The sequence below is a fragment of the Arachis duranensis genome, chromosome 10 (assembly GCF_000817695.3).
Source record: "Arachis duranensis cultivar V14167 chromosome 10, aradu.V14167.gnm2.J7QH, whole genome shotgun sequence".
NCBI classification, from domain to species: domain Eukaryota; kingdom Viridiplantae; phylum Streptophyta; class Magnoliopsida; order Fabales; family Fabaceae; genus Arachis; species Arachis duranensis.
Window position 1 is genome coordinate 58,385,134 of NC_029781.3, and position 13,198 is coordinate 58,398,331.

Consider the following 13,198-nt stretch of genomic DNA (forward strand, 5'->3'; position numbering starts at 1 on the left):
GGAGAGAGATGATCCCGTCGGGCTCGATAAAGTGATCGCCTAAGCACGACTTCTGTCGTCATCGGATCGATCACGTTCTCGCCTCCTAGGTTCCCTTATGAATTGCGAGAACTCCACCAGCTTGCCTTCAAGGATTGTTTGTTCCAGAGCGTCCTTTAAGTCAAAGCAATCTTTGGTTTTATGGATGAAAAACCCCAATTTTAGGGTTTATTTTGTACGAAATTTGGGGGTTTTATCAATATTCTTTCACACTTATTCATATAAAAGGCATGGTTTTGTGTTTCCATCCCAATTTTGCTTCATGGTTGAAAACATGCTCCTTTGACCTTAAATATGCTATATTTTTAATCCTCTTCTATTATCATTCGATGCCGTGATGTGTTTGTTAAGTGATTTCAGAGTTTATAGTGCAGGTATGGCTTAGAAAAGAGGAAGGAAGCATGCACAAGTGGAAGGGACATGAAAAATGGAAGATTTGGAGATTTAGCATCGACGCGTACGCGTGCCTTGCGCGCACGCGTGGATGTATGATGCTGGAATTGGCGCAAATTGCTGGCGCATTCGCGTGGATGAGCAAAAATCCCATCGACGCGTACGCGTGCCTTACGCGTACGTGTGGCTTAAAAATCTCATCGACGCGTAAGCGTGACCCACGCGTACGCATGACGCGCAGCACGTGACTTCATTAGTGAAATTGTGCCTAGTGATTTCTGAAGAGCTTTAGGGCCCATTCTAGAGGAATTCTGAATGATAAAGACCCAAGATGAGCAAGGGAATAGAGGGATTCACACATTTTTAGGGATTTTTAGCTAGTTTTTGGAGTTTATGTTCTAGAGAGAGAAACTCTCACCTCTCTAGGTTTTGGCTTTATCAATTTGAATTTCTCTTGGATCCTTTGGTTAGATCTGAATTTATCTCAAGTTTACATTGCTTTAATTTGTAGATCTCATTCTTCTACTCTTGTTTTTGTGTTCTTCTTACTCAAGTTATTGTAGATCTTGGATTTGGATCTTGTTTCTTTTGAATTTTATTAATGCATTGAGGTATTTCATGTTCATTGTTGTTAATTGCTCAATTGTTGTTAATTGTTTGTGGTAGAAAACTTTGATTTGAATTTTCTTCTCAATTTGACAATGTCCTTCATTCTTGTTCACCAAGTGTTTGAGAAATTGTAAACTATAGTTATGGAGCAGACTTTTCACTTTTGGATTGGGGGTTGAGTTATTGGAGACACTTGAATTGTCAATGTCCTTTATTGACTCATAATTGGAAATTGCTAATTGATTCGCATGCCACTAAAGCTAGTCTTTCCTTAGGGGTTGACTAGGACTTGTAGACTCAAATTGATTATCTCCACTTGACTTTTCTCCATAGTTAGAGGTTGACTAAGTGGAGCAATAACTAATTATTGTCACAATTGATGGAGACTATGATGATAGGACTTCGAATTCTCACCCCTAGACAAGGCTTTTACATTGATTGGTTGTCATTCACTTTTATTAGTTTGATTTCTTGGCTCTCTTATTTCAATTGTTAATTGCTCATTGTCTCAATTTATGCTTATCTACTTTCCTTTTACTTACCTTGAAAACATCAAGAGAACTCCTAACCAATGATGTGCATCGTAGGGAATTCATAGGGAGAACGACTCAGGATTCTACTCCCGATTATTGATTTTTGAATTGTGGTGACACATTTTCTAAATTTGATACGGGATTGCTTGTTGATTTAGACTATACTCGCAACAGATTTTATTGATAAATTCTATATCGACAAAATATCTCGCATCAATGGCCGAAACCTTGTGGTAGTCGTAGTAGAGGTTTTTGTTTCCTTCAGTTTTGTCCTTGAGCTGACGAGGCTTCGACAAGATACATTTGTCGGCTAACTGCTGGTATACTTCAGTGATCGGGACCATTAATGGGGGGTGTAATTAGTGAATTTTCCTACATGAGGGGACAACTTGAAGGATTTAGCTGGCCCTCCATCCTTGGAGTGTTCTTTGGGTCTTTCTCCGCTCTTGTGCTGAGGGTAGAATGGTACGCGGGCTGCCACTTGTTGGATGCCACAACTTGGCTGACCTCCTTGTCATTTATGTACTCTCTCACCACGTTCTGGATTTTCTGCATCGTCTAAACCGGCTTGGCAGTGAGGTATTTCTTGAAGTATTCATTCAGCAGCCCGTTTGTTAGGCAAAGGCTGGCCACTGAGTCGGTCAGGCCGTCTATCTCTAAGCATTTGTCATTGAACCTTTCCAGGTACTTCCTGGTCGGTTTGCTGCTTCATTGTGTCACCCCTATAAGATTGATCGGGTGCTTAGCCTTGGAAATATGCATGGTAAACTGTGCCAGAAAACCTCAGGTTATGTTCGCGAAAACCCTCACGAACCCCTGGGAGAGTGTGTTGAACCCCCGGATTGCCGGTCTCGCCAGGGTCACAGGGAAAGCGCGACACTTCACCTCATCACGCACGCCTTCCAGGTCCATCCTGGCCCCAAAGGCTGTTAGGTGCTCCTGGGGGTCCTGGGTTCTGTCGTATCTCATGTCCGTGGGCTTGTCGAAATATTTCGGCAACCGGACCTCGAGAATGGAGTGGTGGAAGGGGGTCGCTCCCATGATGATAGGTCACCTTCTCGGTCTCTCCCTGTCCTCCTTTCGGTTTTCCCCCTAGTGTGCCTTGCCTGGTGCTGACTATATATGATGGGGTCTTGTCGTCTCCTCAATATTTCCCTGCTCTCCCCCTGGTCTTCTGACTGAGCACGAGCTGGTGGGGATCGGGAGTCCGGGGTACGCCGGGTGTGGGTCCTCCGCGGGCTTCTTCCCCTGACATCCCCTCTTTGTCGAGGAAATCGAGGACTGGGTTGCCTTGGGTCGGGCTGGTAGCGATCCCTGGCCGTTAGCTCCCTCTCTAGATTTTGTACCCTGTGGCGCAACTCCTGCATTATCCTAGCGCTGACGCTTCTTGTCCCTTCGAAGGGACGTCCGTCCTGGGAACGAGAGTGAAGTTTGTTCCCTCGGGAGGGGGATCTCGTGCGTCCGCAGAAAGAGGCCAAATAGGCCGCTCCGCTCGCTCGGTGGGCGTGTTCCTTAGCGCGGGGCTCGTCACCACTTGGTCCTTCCACTGACCCTAATAGGAAATCCATCCAAGCCAGAATCATATAATATTGGATTTTAATGGCTAACTTTTTGTGTATTTTTGTAGCTATAATGATATATTAGAGGCCGTAACTATTAATAATACAAAATAGACTCGTTACAGGTGGTTGTTTATTGAAGAGTAAAGTATCATTTTTGTCCCAATGTTTGGTGTAAGTCTTAAAGTTGTCCTTAACGTTTAAATCGTCCTGTTTACGTTCCTAACGTTTCAAAATTGGCTCAATGTTGTCCTGCCATTAGAAATTTGCTAACAGAGTTGACGGTAGGATAAAATTAAAATATTTTTAAAACGTTAGGGACTTAAATATAACGACAACGTTGTGGACAAAAATGATACATAGAAATAAATTTTAATTTTATCTTTCAATAATATCAATGTTTTATGGTACATAGTTATTCAATTATTTTTTAATTACATTTAAGTAAATTACACTTAATCACATTAATGTCATTCTAAATAAATTTATTTTTTTATAATTTTTTTAATGATTTTCACTCATCACAAAATATTTGTAGAATGACTAATACATAAACTTGCGACAAGCAAATTTCAATTTTTCCTTCAATAATTTCAATTTTTTTACACAAATAATTACTTAATTTATTTTCTAATTTTGCTCTTAATCAAAAATAAATTCATTTAGGAAAAAATAATGTGATTAAGAATAAAATTAAAAAATAATTGAATAATTATATACTGTAAAAATTTGATATTACTGAAGAATAAAATTAAAAATAAAATTTAACTAAATTAAACATCAGATATAAAATGTACAATTTATACTTTATTGTATATTTATTGTTTTTTTTCTTTTCTGCAAGTTTATGTACTTGTCATTCTACAAAAAGTTCATGATGACTAAAAATCTTTAAGAGTAAAATTATAAAAAATAAATTTATTTAGAATGAGTGTAATGTGATTAAGTGTAATTTATTTGGATGTGATAAAAAAAATAATTGAATAACTATGTACCGTAAAAAATTGATATTATTTAAGGATAAAGCTAAGATTTATTTTTATGTATCGTTTTTGTCCACAACGTTTTTGTCCTATTTAAGTCCCTAACGTTTTAAAATCGTCTCAATTTTGTCCCGCCGTCAATTCTGTTAACAGATCCCTAACGATAGAATAATATTGAGTCAATTTTTAAACGTTAAGGATTTAAATAGGACGATTTAAATGTTAGAAACAATTTTAAAACTTACCCCAAATATTAGGGGCAAAAATGATACTTTACCCTTTATTAAAATTAGTTAAGGGTGCACGAGGGAGCTTGAATAATGCATACACATTCTCTTGAAATACGTGAACTGAAAATACTTATCTATGTGTTATGACTTTGTATGCAGTCGAGTTTATTAGTATTTCAATTCAAGTCATTTTTTGCTAGTTAAAAAAACTTTTTTAAGGTCACCGAAAAGAATATAACTTCTCAAGAATAAGAGTTGTTTTAACGAATTGTGAAGGATCATTTATTCATTTTAAAACAAGGTTTTACTAGAAGATTTTTCAGGTCTTTAAGGTTGTATTTGTTTTTGAGAAGAGGACAAGATAAGACACTGAGAACAAGATATAAAGGACAGAGACACAAAATTTTGTGTTGTATTCTGTGTGGGGATAAACTAGAAAAAATTATGAAAATCTAACATAATTATAAAAAATTAACAAGATTAATGAAAGAAAAAATAAAGAAAAAGTTATATTCCTTGTTAGTGTCTCTGTGTCCTTCCTGTCAGGATGGACACAAAATACACTAATTTAGTGTTCCTAGACACAATGTCTCTGTTCATATCTCATATATCAAATACGATTTTGTGTCACGTGTTCCTGTCTCAGTGTCCTGTCCTTGAAAATAAACGTAGCCTAATAAACTTTAGATCAGTTTAAAATAATTTTTGAGATATCTACAAAACTTGAACAAATTAAGATCTTTTAGAAGAAAATAAACACAATGCACAAGGTAAAAGATAAGACTTAAGAAGATGTACTTAGCAATATATAGTAGTTCGACTCAAAATGTCTAAATCCAATTTTCAAGAGAAGTTATGAGTTCTATTAATAAAATAAATGTCTATTGATAATTCTTTCCATCAAGTCTTCCTAAGCTATAGCTTTAACGTACACTGAACCGAAATTCAATATAAGAAATTTAGATATTATTCTCTCAAGCTTTTTTAGGCAACAATTTTGACTCAACCTGAACCTGAACCACAATCTAATCTAAGGACTTTTAATATTCTATTGACCTTTCCATAAAAGACTCGCATTAGATCCCTGATGACTTGCATCATTTATCTTTTTTACCTATGCAAAAGGACTATAAAAAGAACACATACTCATTGTTTCATTGCAATTTCATGAGCAAAATAGTAAATATTATGGTGCATTGCTTTAAAATGGGTTTGTGTTAAGTTTCAGGTGAAAAGTGCAATAATAGGAGAAGAAAACAACAAAACAGAACTGGGCGTGTGAAACTGGCGTACCACATAGAGCAAACGCCATGAAAGTATATGGGCGTGGCACAACAGGAGTTGGGCGTGGCACGCTGGTACAATTTTCTAGAGAGCTTTGATGAATGCCACAAGAGGGGGGTGGCACGCCAAGCTAGGCGTGGCACACCAAGACCATCAACCACTATGGGCGTGCCACTTGAAAGATGGGGCGTGCTGTGCCAATTCATTAATCCTAAGGTTCAAGCACTTGGGCGTGCCACTTGATATTGAAGGCGTGGCACGCCAATCTCTCATCATCACTTGGGCGTGCCACTTGAGGAGCCAGGTGTGGTACGCCAAGCTTGAAGAAGGCCATCATCACTTGAGCGTGCCACTTGAACATCACGGCATGGCACGCTAGTATAAATTTCCAGAGGCGAGATTGAAGGTCCAAACACATGGGCGTGCCACTTGAGATTGAAGGCGTGACTGACGGAGGTGAAAATTGACCAATTAAGAATTTAATGGAAAAAATACGCTGCAAGTATAGTTCTTAACCAGTGAAAATCTGCTTATCAATTTAAAAAGGTTGTCACAAAATTAGAATAAAAGTACTGGGAGTATAAATATCAAGTCATCTCCCAACGAGTTGACAAAAGAATGCAACTTATTGAGAAATAGGAAAATAAATAAGAGAATTTATGTAATTTAAATGAAGATCTTGACCGAGAGAAGATTAATTGGAAATTCTATCCTTATTGGATTTTTTTCTCAAGATCAATTGATAATTGGTAGTTGTTTTCACTTAGTTATCCTTTACTGAATAAAGGAAAGTCAAGTAAGTTGGGAGTCAACTTCTATTCACAAGTTCTAATCCTCTCCCTTGGGAAGGATTAGCGTTAGTGACTAGAGAGTCAACGAACAATAAACCCAATTACAATTTGACCCTTGAGTATTCCAACTCAAGGTTCTCCTTTTAATCAACTCCCAATCAAGTTGGGGAACTACTCCATTATCATGAATGTAGACTTCACAAAATTAAAAGGGAAAATAAAGAAAGACATGATAAACAATTAACAAAAAGATCAATTAAAAATAAAAATAGTTCTTGTATTAATAAACTCTAAAAATAATTCAATTGTAACCCTGGACAAATTAAGGATATGACAGAGTAAGTGAAAAGTAAGAAAACAAACTAGAATGACGAAGTCTTGGCGGAGGTAACAACTCTTCTCAATATCCAAATCCAAAAGCAAATAAAATTCTAAGAACTATGAATGTGTAGAGAGAAAACCTAGAGGAGGAGTACAATCCGATCTAAAAACTAAAAACTATCTTCATGAGAATCTCCCCCGAGTCTCTGCATGTTCCTGGCTTTAGTCTGTGTTTCTGGGCCAAAAACTGGGTCAAAACGCGGCCCGAAATCGCCCTCAGCGATTTCTGTAAATTCTGCAGATCGCACATGTCACGCATACGCGTCGTCCACGCGATCGCGTCATCTAGTGTTTTTCCTCGCCACGCGTACGCGTCGTCCATGCGTTTGCATCATCCGTGCAGATTTCAATCCACGCGTTCGCGTCAGGCACGCGAACGCGTCACTGTGATTTTCTCCATTTCGCGCGGTTGCGTGAGCCATGCATCTGCGTCGGTGTTCGTTGGTCATCTCCTTGATTTCTTGTATTCCATCCATTTTTGCAAGCTTCCTCTCCATTCTCTAAGTCATTCCTGCCCTATGAAACTTGAAACACTTAACACACGGATCACGACATCGAATGGTATAAAAGAGAATTAAAATACACAATAAGAAGATCTCTAAGAAGCAAGTTTTCAACCATAGAACAACTTTGGGAAGGAATTGTAATATCATGCTATCACATGAATAAGTGGATAAAGACTTGATAAATCCACTCAATTAAACACAATATAAATTATAAAATAATAGTTTATCAACCTCCCCACACTTAAACATTAGCATGTCCTCATGCTTAGTTCAAAGAGATAAAATAAATGAGTAGGAGAAATGTAAGACTCATGCAATGCAATGCAACCTATATATATGAATGCAACTATATGATTTTGTCTACTTGGTTAAAAGTAAATAAGTTCTTTAAGACAAACATAAATCAAATTCCACTAATTCAAGTCATACAGTAAGAACAGGTAAACTTGTAAGAAGACAACTCATAAAAGTAGGGAACATAGTATCAAGCATTGAACCCTCACTGATGGTGTATGTGCACTCTAATCTCTCTAGTGTATAGGGTAATCACTCTATCCTTCTCTAATCATGCTTTCTAAATTTTGTTCTTTTCCTAACCAATCAACAATATTTAATGTACCAATGCAAACATCATGAGGCCTTTTCAAGGTTGTAATGGGGCTAAGGTAAGGGTAATGGTATATATATAAGGCTAAGTGAGCTATGAATTGAATCTTTGACTAGTCTAAGCTCTCACCTAACATACACATACTCTATATAACTCTAAAATCATGCATAGCTACCCAATTTTTCCACTTTTGCATTACATACTCATGCATCAACCTTCTTTTAATTTTCATCACATGTGCATTGATCTTTGGAACTTAACTCAACTTAGAATTGGTAAAAATATATTTTTTATTTTTTTATTTTTTTAAAGTAAAAGTAAAAACAACATATCAATGCACATGGATTTTTAATTTTTCTGTTTTACATGAGTAGGCACTCAAATACCCAATATTTTATTAAAGTAAGAACATAACATATTCCCTTATTAACCCATGTTCCCACAATTTTTTTCATACTTAATTAACGCACAATCTCTATCTTAAGTTAATCAAAGATTCAAATTGGGATATTTAATTATTTTTCTACTTAAGACTAGTGATGTGGTAAAATATAGAACAAATGGAATTTAAAAGGCTCAAAGTGGCTGACAAGGGTGATTTAAGGGGTCGGCTCATTTGGGATAAGTGAGCTAAATAAGTAATGGCCTCAATCATATGCATGCATATAACATATTAAGCATTGGATATATAGGATGAAACAAAATATAAATTACAATCATAGAGAAGTAAACACACAAGAATAAAATGTTTATGGTTAAATAGTGTAACCATATAAATAAGCTCAAAATCTCACGGGTTGTGTGTTCTTTAGCTCAAAAACCATGTTCCAAATACAACTTCAAACAAATTTAACACAAAAAGTTTTGATTTAAATTAGTGAAAATTTTCAAAAATAGGGTCTTAAAAAGAAACTCATTATATTTCAATGATGCATGAAAATTTGTCTCTCAACAAATTTTCTTTCGGCAAGTATACCGAATTGTCGTCAAGTAAAAACTCATAATAGAGTGAGGTCGAATCCCACAGGGATCGATTGGTCAAGCAACTTTAGTTGGAAGAATATGCTAGTTGAGCTAAACAGAGTGTAGTTGATGTTGTAGGAAATTAAATAGCGGGAAAGTAAATTGCAGGAAATAAAGTGCAGAATCTTAAATGGGGAATCGGGGAGATGAACATGGAAATAAATGGCAGAAAGTAAAGAGAATGGGTAAGATCAGAGGTGGGGAGTTCATTGGGCTCAGGAGATGTTGTATTTTCCGGATCAAATATATTTTTATCTCTTCTTCAATCAAAGCATCTATTGATCTCCTTGGCAATCTTAAGTGATTGGGTTCCAATTCCTTGGCAACCCAATCTCTCTAAGCTTGAACAATTGCCCAATTTCTTGATTTAATTGCTCATGGGAAGAGATGAAGTGTGGTCACTGATTATACCACATGTATTTCCAAATCACAGTGTTGGGAGGATTACATGTCACTATATCCGCCCAGACTCCAATTTGGTCCAACATGAGAAAGCATTTCTAGCATGATCTCCTCATCCCTTTTCCATGGCTCAAAGGAGATCCAATTATGGAGAGTTTCTTTTCCAAGACAACTAACCAATTGAATTAAGATCGAAAGCTTTCTAGTAAATCAAGAGAAAAGAAAGAAGAAGAAGAATGAAAACTATAATTGATGCATCAAATTACAACAGAGCTCCCTAACCCAATGAAAGGGGTTTAGTTATTCATTGCTCTGGAAATGGGAAATGGCAGAAAAGAATACATCCTTAGCTAGAAAAATGCAGAAAAGTAAATATACAGAGGGTAGTTCTCCAAAGTGATAAGCCCCTCTATAGTTCAAAACTACTCCTATATATACTACTCTTCTTGATCTTCTAGTGAGTTCTTCGAGTCTTGGATGTGGGCCTTAGATCTTGAGTTGAAGAAATTACAATTTTTAGTGGGCTCAGCTTGCAGAAAAGTGTGAGTTAGGCATCGGCGTTAGTGATGTTAACGTTAAGTGAAAATGTAGGTTCGAGAACGTTAGTGGCAATCACCTTTTTCACTAACGTCCAACCCCAAAATAGTCCACGTTAACTTCAACGTTAGTGGCTACCTTTGTCACTAACGCTACAAACGCCCCTCTTTCCCACGTTAGAGTTCACGTTAACTAGGTTAACGTGGTAGTGAATGCCATCTCCAACGTTGGTGACAAAGGTGAGTGTCACTAACGTTGGCTCATCAATCTTAGCTCCACGTTAACTTTCACGTTAGTGGTCTTAACATGACCACTAACGTGGGCAATGTTAGCTTGATCCAACATTAGTGACAAAGGTGAGTGTCACTAACGTTGGCATTGTCTTTTCTTCCATGTTAGAGTTCACGTTAACTAAGTTAATGTGACTCTTAACGTGGCCAATTGCCTCTTTGTAGCATTAGTGGTGTTCATGTTTACCACTAACACTGGAGCTCCCTTTATCTCCACGTTAACTACCACGTTAATGTAGTTAACGTGGCAATTAACGTGGGCTTATGATGGCTTCGCAGGCGTTATTGGCGACTACCTTTCTCATTAACGTTGCAAGCTCATTCCCATTCCACGTTAGTGGTCATGTTAATTAGATTAATGTGGCTATTAACGTGGTTCTTCCTAGCTTTTTTTGTCCTGAAATCAAGCAAATAAAGTGCATCAAAGCTCTAGCCCAAGTCATGAGATTATGCATCATCAATTTGTCATTCAATCCTTGCAAAATCCTCATGAAATCATGTAAAATTCACAATAGTTGCTTAAATCAAGGTGTAAGTGTATTTTCATCCAAAACTTGCCTTATTCACTAAGAAAATGTATGAAACTATCCTAAAATAGTAAAGAAAAGGTCAGTGAAACTAGCCTAGATGCCCTGGCATCACTCAACCAAATAGAACATGCATGCAAATAACCTATTATTAATGAATCTATCCTATTCTAATCGAAGGAAAAATAACTAAATATCATACTTTATTGATGTTAGGGAAGAGAAGTTACCTCCAGAAGTCAGGTACTGACCGACCTCCCCACACTTAAGGCTTTGCACCATCCTCGGTGCCATCTGTCTGGAACAAAGGGGGGCTGGTAGCAGTATCTCTACAGTCGGGACCGTTATGGCTCCTTGTGTTGGTAAATGAAGTGGAGTCCTGGGTGTCTCGGTCTTTGTCATGTCTGTGGTCTCCTGTGAGTAGCTCCTTGAGGTATGTGAATCGGCGCTAGTTATGGCGCTCTCTTAGCTTCACTTTCTATTCTTGCCGGTTTAACCTCTCCAGTATCTGATGGAGCAGTTGACTTGTTGAAGGTGCTTGTGGTGTGGAAGGAGAAATGTCTTCAACCTGTTCTGCAGGTTGGCTGGTAGTGGCTGCTGGAGGTCTGATATATTTCCTGTTAGGGATTTACTGATCACTCCGTGGAAGCATGGCTCTGGTGTCTCCAGCTCTGTATAAGACTCCGACTGCTGAGACGAGATCTGAAGCCACGGCGGAAAAAGGTAAGTTGCCCATAATTTGTACATGTCTCATGGCACTCCAGATGTGTCTTGGTAGGTTTAGAGGCTGGTCTGTAATGATACACCAGAGTAGAATAGCAATGTCTGCAGTGAATGAGGACTCATGAGTGCTCGGAAAGATGTAATGGGACATAATCTGTGCCCATAAGCGAGCTTCTAAGGTAAGTGCGGAAGCCGATATTCCCTTAGGTCGGGAACGATGGTTTCCGTAGATCCATGTGCTGCCAGGTTGTGCTATACTCTGAGAACGGTGTCCCAATCAAATTGGTATGTCTGGTGCTTGAGTAAGGCTTCTTGAAATGCTTCCAAACCTTTTGGAGCAGGGGGAAGATCTAAAGCTTTTTGAATGGCCTCTTCTGTGATGGAGACTTACTTCTGACGGACATAGACAGACTACAGTGTTGACAAGTGAAAGTTAGAGTAGAATTCAATTACCCATGATAGATTAACCTGTCGTGGCTGTCTCTGTAGGAATCCCCATTGTCTTCACTCAATGCGGGGCTCAACAAATTCAGAAATTTGGGTCGGGAGGATGAGAAGGTGCTCATTGTTATAGTTCCTTTCCGCCATAATGGGGAACATCAGCTCACAGTAGCGGTTAGTAAATCGCACAGTGTCCCTTCCTAGGAAGGCTTTCTCTTTTTCATTGACCTTGATGATCCTCTTGATTTGTTTTGTTGAGGGTTTCACCGCTGTTGAAGATAGCTCTGCCACTAATGCTCTCTTTGTTCCCCTCTTTGCTGGTGGTTTGGGAGTAGCTTTCTCTTTACCTTTCTTGGTGGCCATCTTGAAAGGGAAAAAGTAAGTACTTTAAAACTTCAAGGGTTAGAACAAGGAAGAGAGTTGGATATGTGATAATCAATGCATGGTAATGAAGGATGTCGTTAACATATGGTCATGAATACATATGATTAGGTCATCAATGGAAACATAGCAAGTGCATGTGATGGCATTTAAAGCAAGATGTTTATTGGCAAGCCGGCAAAGGCACGAGTAGCATAGATCAAGCATTAAATGTCCAAGTTAGATTATCAACTCTTTCGAACTAACAATATGTTTGTATTCGACAATTATATGTAATCAATAAAATATAAAAGGGATTTTGTGAAAAGCAGGCATTAGAGTAGTAGAATAGAATAATTTTAAATAATGCACAATGCCATACGGGCTTTTTCACAAACACATAGCATGCATGGTAAATATGATTTTAAAAGTAAGAAATTGAACATGCAAGCAATCCTATGAAAAGTAATATAATTGTCAAACAAATCCTTAATAATCCACAAGCGAAATATAGAGAATAAAGACCCAAATAAATTTCCAACACCAATAAAAAAGGGGTTTAAAAAGAAAAAGAAAAAGAAAAAGAAAAAGAAAACATAGATAATGAAAGGAAAAAGAAAAAGAAGAAGAAAATAAAAATAATAAATGGAAAAGTAAAGAGAGAAGAAGAAAAGAAAAGAACCTTGATGATGAGTCGGAAAAAAGAAAGAGAGGGGAAAAGTAAGTAAGAAGTGGGAAAGAAAGAAGAGGGATGGAAGGAAGAAGAAAGAAAGAAGAAGGGAAAAGAAAAATTAGGATTTGGGGAAGAAAAGATTTAATATTTGGCTGATCTGGATAAGCTGTGCGGCGCAGGCGACGCAGACGCGTGGGGCACGCGGTCGCGCGGTTGGCGTGATTTCTAAGTGACGCGGACACGTGGGTCATACGTGCGCGTGATATGAACTGTGCTATTGGCGCCAGAGCAGCCTCGCGTTCGCGCA